Genomic DNA, 9,960 nt, shown 5'->3' on the forward strand with positions numbered 1-9,960 from the left:
ACCCTCCTCATCACTGATTTGGATCACTTGTTGTTTCCTTTTCCCTGGGGTTTGTTAACACCACTTCCTTTCCTCCCACCTCCCTCTCTCCCATCTCCCCCCAGAATCATCAGTCCCATTGTTTTCTCCTCCAGATTGTTCATCCAGCTTATTTAGACAGACCTTCAGAGATAATAACATGCATAAACACAAGACAGACCAAAACAAAGCAACAAAACACCATCAATAACAACAAACCAATGACAAAACCCCCCAAAACAAAACAACAACAACTACAACAACAAAAGAAAAGCCTGTAGTTAGTTCCAGGACTGCTTGTTGACTTTTAGGAGTGTTTTCCAGTTGAGTCTGATGGGGTGTCATGCCCTGGCCCCAAAGTCTATTTTTGGTATTCCCTGGGGACTTGGTTGCAATGTTCCCCTTGCTGTTCTGTTGCACGCCCTTAGTGTTTTGCCTCTGTGTGGTGGGATCAGATCGGGTGGAATTCCCACACGGTGTCTCTAGTGGTGTAGGGCTATGGATCAGTGAGGGATGCCGTGTCTCATCTTGGGGCTGGCCATATGGTCTTCTCTGTGGACTGGCTGCTCTGAGCTGGAATCTTGCTGTCAAGGATTGGTGGGCCAGGATGTGCCCACTCTCTCTTCCTCTCTTTTCATTTGCTCCCTTGTGTTCTGAGAGATATGTCCCTTTCCCGGAGCTGCAGCTTCAGTGCTGTCCTCTGAAATAAATTCTTCTGGAGGGAGGGACAGGTGTCCATGTAGTTGGGATTGGGGCTCTCCCCTCAGACCTCTTCACTGGTTCCCTACTCCATGCCATTATGTTGCATTCACATCTTGGAGAACCGGGTTGAAATCTCGCCCCTCTTTCCCTGTGTAGATATAAACAATACCCTTCCCTTAGGTGGGTTAGTGACCTTTGGGCCCATTTTAAATGTGTTCTAGTTTTTAACATTTTCCGCTTCCTTTTCTCTGTTTTATTTTGTCATTGTTTTTTGGATATATTTTTCTGTATCTGAAATCCACGATAGGTAAGCCTATAGAGACAATGACTGGATTAATGTTTCTTGGGGTGTGGCAGAGGAGTTGAGGGAAAATAGGGAGCTAACAGCAATGAACACAAGAAAGAAGAAAATGTTTTGAAATTGTGGTGGTGATTGTACAACTCTTTTTCAATATGATCAAGTTATTGGGTTGTATGCTATGTGCATTATATGCCAATAAAACTGTTAAGAAAATTGTAGTGATTTGCCAGACAACTTTTATTTGATCAATTATCTCCTATTCATGCGAATAAAGAAGACTGCAGAATTGATGTATTTTCAATATGGTGCTGGTGCAGAATATTGAAAGTTTCCCGGGCGACCAAAAGAACAAGCAAATCTGTCATGAAAAAGTCAGATTGCTCCTTAGCAGCAAGAATGGTGAGACTTTGTCTGACGTACTTCCGACATGTTTTCAGGAGCGATCCGTTCTCCTGAGATAAAGAAGGACACCGTGCTTAGTCAAGTAGCGGGGCAGCGAAAAAGAAGTCTCTTCCCAAGATGGATTGACACAGTGGCTGCAACACTGAGTTCAAATGTAACAATAATTTTGAGGATGGCACAGGACGGGGCATGTTTCCTTCTGTTCTACACGGTGCTCCTGAGTTGGCATCGGCTCTACAGCACTTAACAACAACACAATAGCGTTAAAATTCACCAGATAATATCATGAAACAGTTTTCTCAATTATGGCTAATTTTCACCTCACTTTATCTTATCAGATGTTATCCAAGAAATTACAAGATAGCTGCTGGGTCTAAGAAGTTATATGGAATTGTTGGAATTCCATATTCTCATAAGACAATTTTGATCATATTACTTTTAGTAGCACATAATCGATGGTTTACTTTACCCTTCATTAAACACACAACAACAAATTCTACTGCCAGAAATACAATTACTCAAAACCTCCTAAGATATTTTGCAGTTATTTTTGTCATAGAGTATGTACCACTACTCTGGTTATCCTTAAAAACATATTTGCTATTGTTGATTATGTTTTTTAATACAAAATTAATGGAGCTTGATGCTTATTCTTAATTCTTTTGTTTCCAAAAATAAAAAATAAATAAACACCAGAATTTATTGCAAACATATTTACCAGAGGAATATTTTGCCTTTTATAATACTACTCACTTTATAAACAACCAAAAGTCTTAGTAACATTACTTGATTTATAAAAATAGAATGTATTTCTCATTACAAGTAATAAGAAATGCCAAATTGATTTATCTTGTTTTCATAACATTTTAAAATGGATAATTAATTAGATTGCCATTATAGCAATTTAATCTTTTCATCTTTTTTATGGTGCTTCATTGAAGACATTTCTCTGGTTTTTATAAAGTTCTTTGAAATAGGAGTTATTACATTAATTTGGAAGAAACAGTGAAGTCAGACTTTTTCTAAAAGTGAAAAAGGCTGATTGGCTTGACAAAAGACTGGCTCTTTAGAGCATTTGGCAGACAGTTTGCATAAGTGAGCACACGGTATCTGCAGCTCCAAGCTTTGACAAAAATATACTTAAGGTATGTTTTGACTTATAACATTTTACTGAAAAATGGAATTGGCAAAAGTATAATGAAACGAAGATGGAGATGATTTTCCTAAACCTGGTTAAGTCTGAAGGATCAGACACGATGCTGCTAAGTGAAAGAGTCCCAAGCATAACGAATGGCTGCTTAATGAGCCCTGGTGAAACCTTTTTGGTGCGTTGCCCAGAAGTCGAAGACTGAGGGACTCTGGCCACAGGTAGTGCAGCCTTTTGTCAGTTCATAGGTTCTAATCCAATGGTTTCACCAGTCGGAAAGAGGAGCATGCCTAGCTGTCAGCTGGCAGATCACTAAAGATAATTTTTTAAATGACCAATCATGATGTGATTCTTGAAATGTGACTTAGAAGGAATTCAAAGCTTGATTGACACCATGGTCACAAAATTTCTGGTTTCCATCTGTTGAACATCGCAAGATGTCTCAGCTTTGGTATTTATAAAAATAAGAAACAGGCACAGTGATACAGAAAACCATCTGATTCCAGCTATTAAAAAATATAGATCTCCCAAACCCATTGCTGTTGGACAGGATAGAACTGCCATACAGTTTCCCAAGACTGTAGTCGCTGTCAAAGCCGACTGCCACATCCTCTCCCACAGAGGGGCGGCATACGTTTGCGTCACCAGCTTTTTGGGTAGCAGCCAAACACTCAATCACTGTGTCACTAGGGTTCCTTCCTAAATCTACATTTATAAGTCATGATTTATTTAAATTTTTATAAGATATGCATTATATTTGTTAGTTATCTATTTTATTTATTATATACTTATAAGTTCTATTTTTACATTATATTTAACTCTGCATAAAGAGCTCACCAAAGGTCCCATGAAAAGAATCATATTTCTCTTAAGAAGTGTTTTTTATGATGAGTTTAATAAAATATTATCATGTATTATGAGATAGTACTAAGGATTAATAAGATAAATGAAATCAGAAGCTCAGTTTTGACACCTAGAGACTGATGATCACCAAAAGCACAACAAATTCAGTTTGCATTCATGTTTTTGTTTCAGAAAAGTATAATAAGTTATTTAATAAAAGGCTTTAAACAAAAAGGGTTATATCACATATATTTTATACATAGGATAAAATTCTGTGGAAGACTTAAGAAAAACATGTAAAATTTTGAAATGTTAAGGATTGTTTAGCTATTGTTTTAATGAGTGATGTATAATGGCAACCAATCATTGTGGTATTTATCTGATTTTTGATACATTTGATGTGGCCATTTATTTTGTAATGTCTGTATTTAAGATGTCATACATCACATCCATTTTAAGGATGAAAAATTATTTTGGGGCAGCATAAGGCTCAAACCTTGAATATTACTGCCCTGGGAGATTTTAACTCGGAAAACCATCTTATGAGCCTAGTGTCAGCTGGAGCATTCATGGTGGCCTTCTTGAAGTAGGGTCCCCTTGCTTGAGTTTAGACACCGAGAGAGCAGACCTTCAAGTTCATCTGTTATAGATTCAGAGTATCAATTGTGTGGTCATATGGACTGTCTAATGATGAACTGACGCACAGTAAGAGGAGAATTATACTTAATACGCATGCTCGTTTCTGATAGCTATCCTTCCACAAGAATTCTCTACTCGCAGATACTTGGACATCAGCTTGCTTATGAATGATCGAGTGGGCCAGTCCACCCAGCCTGCTGGATGGAGTTTCTTCTTTTGTAAAAGTTGAGGATCCATGAATTCTTTTAGGTCCCTCCAGCAATATCAATCCTTATTTCTCTTATTGTGTCTGAAGAGTTTCTGGAAAACATTAAAAAATAATAATAATACGACCAGTAACCAGCGACCATCGTCTACTCCCACCCATGGTGACCCGACTTGTGGCAGAGTAGAACAATGCTCCACAGGGGAATTTTGGGGAAGTAGATTGCCAGGCCTTTCTTACAGAAGCCTCTGGTGGGTGCCAACCTCCATTGTTTCCAGTAAGTAGCCGAGTATGTTTGTACCACCCAGAAAATCCCCACAAGCACCACATCAACTTTAGAAAAATAGTAAATACTACAAAGTCACGATCTCAGCATCGTTTCAAGGCACTTTCCCACAAGATGTGGCATGAGTGAATTTATTAGTATAATTTTATTAGTAAATAATTTTTAATGAGCCTAGAAATGACAAGTCTTAAAAAGGAAATCAAGCGAAGGCATTGTTCTAACACCTTCAGCTCTGGAATTTCAAAAGCAAACTGGACAGTGTCCTGAATTAGGATGGAGACAGTATAGACGTATCAGTCTGGTTATGATTTAAAATCCCAGCTTCACAGTTGGTGGAATGATAATGGTGTTGTATGTGCTGACATCGTAAGCTTTTGTTATTCAAATATCCTTTTGTCTTTCACTTGTTTAGCATGGTCATGACATAACCTGCTTGTTTCTAGTAGTCTCAAACCTGAAAAGAATGGTTTCCTTTGAGTCCCTAGCGTTTGCTGTTCTTTGGTGCCGTCCAGCCTGCTCCGACGCGTAGTGACCCCATGTACAAGAGAACAAAACAAGGCCTGAGTCATCCTCACAGTTGTTAGGTTTGAGACCATTGTTGTTGCCACTGGGTCTTATTAAGCCCCCCCCCCCCCACTGCTTCTCTACTTTCCCAGGGACTGGTCTCTCCCCCACAGTTTTGATATAAAACAGTATGTGTTGTTTCAAGAGCCTTTAAAAATACATGTCATAATTTGAATCCACAGTTTAGGATTTTTGAGCTGGGGATCTCAGAGTCCATGCGATCAGTACTCTGAGTTCCCCAAGGTTCCAGAGTGAGTAACATTGTCTGCTAATGCTCCAAGGGACGAGGATCTTTTTGTTCTTAGCAGAATAAAGATTCCTTTATCGTTTCTGCGAGGAGTTGGCAGCCTACACGAGGGCATTTCCGAGTTTTCAAAATGCTGATTCGCAAGCATGTTGTCTACTAAAAATACAGGGCTCTTCCCTTTGATCTTCAGAATGATTCTCTATGACCGAGTAGGTGATGTTGTTTAGTCACATCGCAGAGAAGCAGAAACAGAGAGACAGGAAAGCTTTCTCATAGTCACTCAGCTTCTTAGAGAATCATGTAACAAACTTGACCAAGTCTACTAGGACCAAGTCATGATCGCAAGACTGGAAATGGTCACAAATTTGTCCATGACAGATTTACCTCGAAAAAATGGAACCCAATACTTTGAGGAGCCTCAAGGTGATAAGAAGGAGCCCTGGTGATATAGTGGGTGACTGGCTGGGCTGCTTAACTCCAAGGTTGGCAGTTTGATATCCTCAGCCCCTCTGTAGGAGAGAGACGAGGCTCTCCCATGCAGATTTAGTCTCAGCAACCCACAGGGGGAATTCTACTCTCTTCTACAGGGTCATAGGCATCAGAGTTCACTTGATGGCCGTGCATTTGGCTTGAGGTTGGTCAGACAGGTCCCGTAGTTTTCCTCAATGTAAATGAGTGGCTCTTTCTGATTGCCTGATGCTTGTGGCATAGTGCTGACATCCCGGCGCACAGATTGGCCTGTTATGCCCAGTCGTTATGTTCATGAAGGTCAGAGAGTGGGGATCCTGGACTCTTGTGCAGACCCCAAAATCTGCCTTTGATGGACATATCTCCCTACTATGATAATGTGGCGGTTTGCTCCATTAAGATCATTTGTTAGGTTTCCTGCTGTAAGAAATGAAAAAAAAAAGAGAGAGAAATTTCTCCCCCTTGGTCCCTGACCACTCCTCCAAGCAGCTGAGTGGGCTTGGATGGGGGATCCAACTAAGTGGGCCAGGAGGCGCTGGACTTTCCATGGAGCTGGGGCGAGGTAGGGCTGGGGACCAGAATGAACACCACGGATGGATGTCTTTGGTTTAACAGTGGATAGTCCACACCAACTGTTGATTTATGCCGGCACTGAAGAAATGGAAGGAATATGGCTGTTTGCCTTTCTTCAGACCCTGACGACTTGCTCAGCAAATATCTTGGCAGCCACTGTGATAGCCTGAAGGCTCAGCCAACATTTTTTCTTTCTTTTTTATGGTTGTCTTAGTTGTTCTGGTTGTTGGGTTCCATCAAGTGGATTGTGACTCAGAGGGACCCCAGGTGACAGAGTAAAACTCCCCTCCAGGGTTTTCTAGGCTACCACCTTTATAGAAACAGACTGCCTTTCTCCCTTGAAGAAGTTAGGTGGGTTTGAACTGTTAACCTTTTGTTTAGCAACTAAGTACTTAACTATAATACCATTTTTTGTGGGTTCCTTGTATGTATTTATTTTTGAGTACAGTAGAACCCCGGTACTCCACCACATCGGTACTCGACATAATCACATTTCAACGCATGACATCGAGACAATTTTGTATCAGATCGTGAACCAAACTCGGAATCTGACCTGACCTGACCTGCGTGATTGTTCTAAACAAAAGCAGTTCATGTTTTGGTCACTCGGCGTTTGTTGACATTGTTTGTACGTGTTGTTTAAATCTTTTGGGGCTGTGTTCCAAGCATTTTGTTATAATTTTCTTAGTTTTTGTGGCTTTTTGTACTGTGTTGAGATAAAAACCATGGATATTAAGAAAGAGGTTATTTTAAAAATAATCATCATGATAAGGGACTGGTTAACCGTGTTTTGATATTGTTGATGATAATTTAATAAACCCCTTTAGAAAAGAGTTAAGGAAATGCCAACAGAAGACCACATTATACAGATTTTTTAAAGAGAAAGCCAGCCAGGTCCTAGTGAAAAAAGGCAAAAAAGGAAAAAACTCCTGAAAAGCAACCACCAGTTGATTTGAGGGAAGGGGATTCCCCTTCCAAACAGTGACTCTCCATCCCTCCTCTCCACCTGCGTGTCTACGGATCCAGATCCTCATCCAACTTAAGGTATGGGCCATACTAGACTTGTTAAAAACTTTTTTAATGTTGTGTTTCTTATTTAAATTATATTATTTAACTCTGAACTTATTTACTTTGAAATTTCTGTGTAATGTTTTGTTTAAAAAGGCAAGGTTAGGGTAAAACCTTGGTGGTCGAAAACAGATTAATCTGTTTTCAGGTATTTCTTTTGGGAAAATTGATTCGGAACTCGACTGCATCGCATCTTGATGCTCCTTCTAGAGTGGATTACGTCGAGGTCCGGGGTTCTACTGTATCTCATCTTCCTACCTGGTTCCTTTTTCTCAGATGACGCAAAGAGACAGAGACAATTCATCCCCATCATAGCAATGACCCTAAGTACCACTCACTGACCATTCATTCTGTCTGGCATCGTGTTTACCTAACATAGTGTTCACCTCACCTAAACGTATGAAACATTTCACATGGTGGAATAACTCAATTACAAACATTTTTAAAATCTCATATTTAAAGTTGTAGACTTACCATCAAAGAATGAGAAGAATTTCTCCACTTCTTTCTCAGAAAAGGGTTGGTTTCTTTTCTGCACTGTGGATTGACCTTTATTCATAAAAGCACAAATCCTAGATAGCAACTTAGAGGTCTGAGCTTCTGGGTGTTGTTTGGCCTGAAAAATATCTGAGGAGGCTTTGATATCAATGTCCACTCTTTTAGAATCCAGAGATTGCATATAGAAGTCTGAGCTGCGGGTGTCTTTTGAGAAACCAGCCTGCCTCCTGTGGGAAACACAGTTGGACCTGAGCTGGAGCTCCAACCTGAGACAAGGATGCTCTCTCTAGTTTGCCCCACACAATATGTCTGAGTATATTCTATGGCGCCCACTGCATTGAAGAAAATACCTAGCTGTTCCCTGCAGGCATTTGTGCTTTTTGACCACAAATCTTGGGGTCCATTGGGAGGAAAAGAGCTGAAAATCTCCCAATTGTGGAGAGAGACTGGCCCAATGCTACAAGATGCTCCCTCAAGTGTGGACAAGTGGATAGGGTCTGCAACTACCCATGGGTGCATGTATGGTCCTAAAGCAGTGGTTCTCAACCTGTGGGTGGTCACGACCCCTTTAGGGGTCGAACGACCCTTTCACAGGAGTCACCTAATTCATAACAGTAGTAAAATTGCAGTGATGAAATAGCAATGAGAATAATTTTATGGTTGGGGTGTCACCACAGCATGAGGAACTGTATTAAAGGGTCACATCACTAGAAGGGTTGAGAATCACTGGCATAAAGCCTCCTATGTCTTTGTTGATTGAAGTTGTCACCGATTTCATTTCATTTGGACCCCAAATCAACACTAATGGAAGCAGTAGTCAATATATCAAATAATGCACAGTACTTGGCAAACTTGTTTTATGAGACCTCTTTAAAGTGTTACGGAGCAATGTCACTTTGAGGAGAAAGATGAGCCTCATCCAAACCATGGTATTTTCAAAGGTCTCATATGCGTGGAAAGGCTACACAATGAACAAGAAACACTGGAGAAGAACTGATGATTTGAATCATGGTGTTGGTGAAGAATAGTGAATATACCACGAACTGTCAGAAGAATGAATATATATGTATTTGAAGAAATATAGCCAGAATGTGCCTTAGAAGCAAGGGTGGCAAGACTTCATGTACTTTGGAAATGTTATCTGGAGGGACCAGTCTCTGGAGACGGTCATCCTGCGTGGTGAAGCAGAGGTCAGCAAATGAGAGGAAAATTCTAGAGAAGATGATGACTGCCCCAGCAGCAGCAATGGGCTCAGACACCGCAACCAGTATAAGAATGGCACAGGACCGGACAAGGTTTCATTCTGTTATGCATGCGGTTGCTATCAGTGTCAACAGACTCATTGGCACCTAAACACAAGTAACAAAGTACTTACCTGGCAGGGGAGTACCATGATCATGAAGGTGGTTTTCCCAGGGCGAGGCTCACCCATTGCCTTCTGGGTGTGCTGACCTCTGTGATTTCCCCAAATGTGGGAAACTCGACTGCACGGGAAACTTGACTGCATAATTTATGGTAGTGGGGAACTGTGTTTGCACTATCCCCTGTATAGACAACAACAACAACAAAAACAAATTTAAAAAGTCTTTGTTTTAAAATATGAAGGGCAGATGCTCATAAGGCAATGGATAATTGACATGTATTTTTTTTTTAGGATTTCAGAAACTAAATCTTTTTTTAAATTAAAAGATCATTTTATTGGGGGCTCTTACAGCTCTAAAGTAAGCCATACATCAGTTGTATCAAGCATATATATATATATATATATTGCTATCATTATTTTCTAAACATTTACTTTCTATTTGAGCCCTTGCTATCAACTCCTCTTTTTTCCTTCCCAACCCCTTCCCACTCTTGCGACCCCTTGATAAATGATAAATTATTATTTTCATATCTTATACCGACCTATGTCTCTCTTCCCCTATGGTTCCTGTTGTTTGTCTCCCTCGGGGTGGGATGTGTGTGGTTATGTGTGGAGTGCTGATCATTGCGATTGGTG

General features: G+C 40.3%; 1 pseudogene; it reads left to right on the forward strand.

Moving 5' to 3' along the window:
- The first annotated feature begins 9,328 nt into the window (after positions 1-9,328).
- LOC142449355 (U1 spliceosomal RNA) lies at positions 9,329-9,508 on the forward strand (annotated as a pseudogene).
- The last annotated feature ends 452 nt before the right edge of the window (positions 9,509-9,960 follow it).

Source organism: Tenrec ecaudatus, chromosome 5, assembly GCF_050624435.1.
Source record: "Tenrec ecaudatus isolate mTenEca1 chromosome 5, mTenEca1.hap1, whole genome shotgun sequence".
Taxonomy (NCBI): Eukaryota; Metazoa; Chordata; class Mammalia; order Afrosoricida; family Tenrecidae; genus Tenrec; species Tenrec ecaudatus.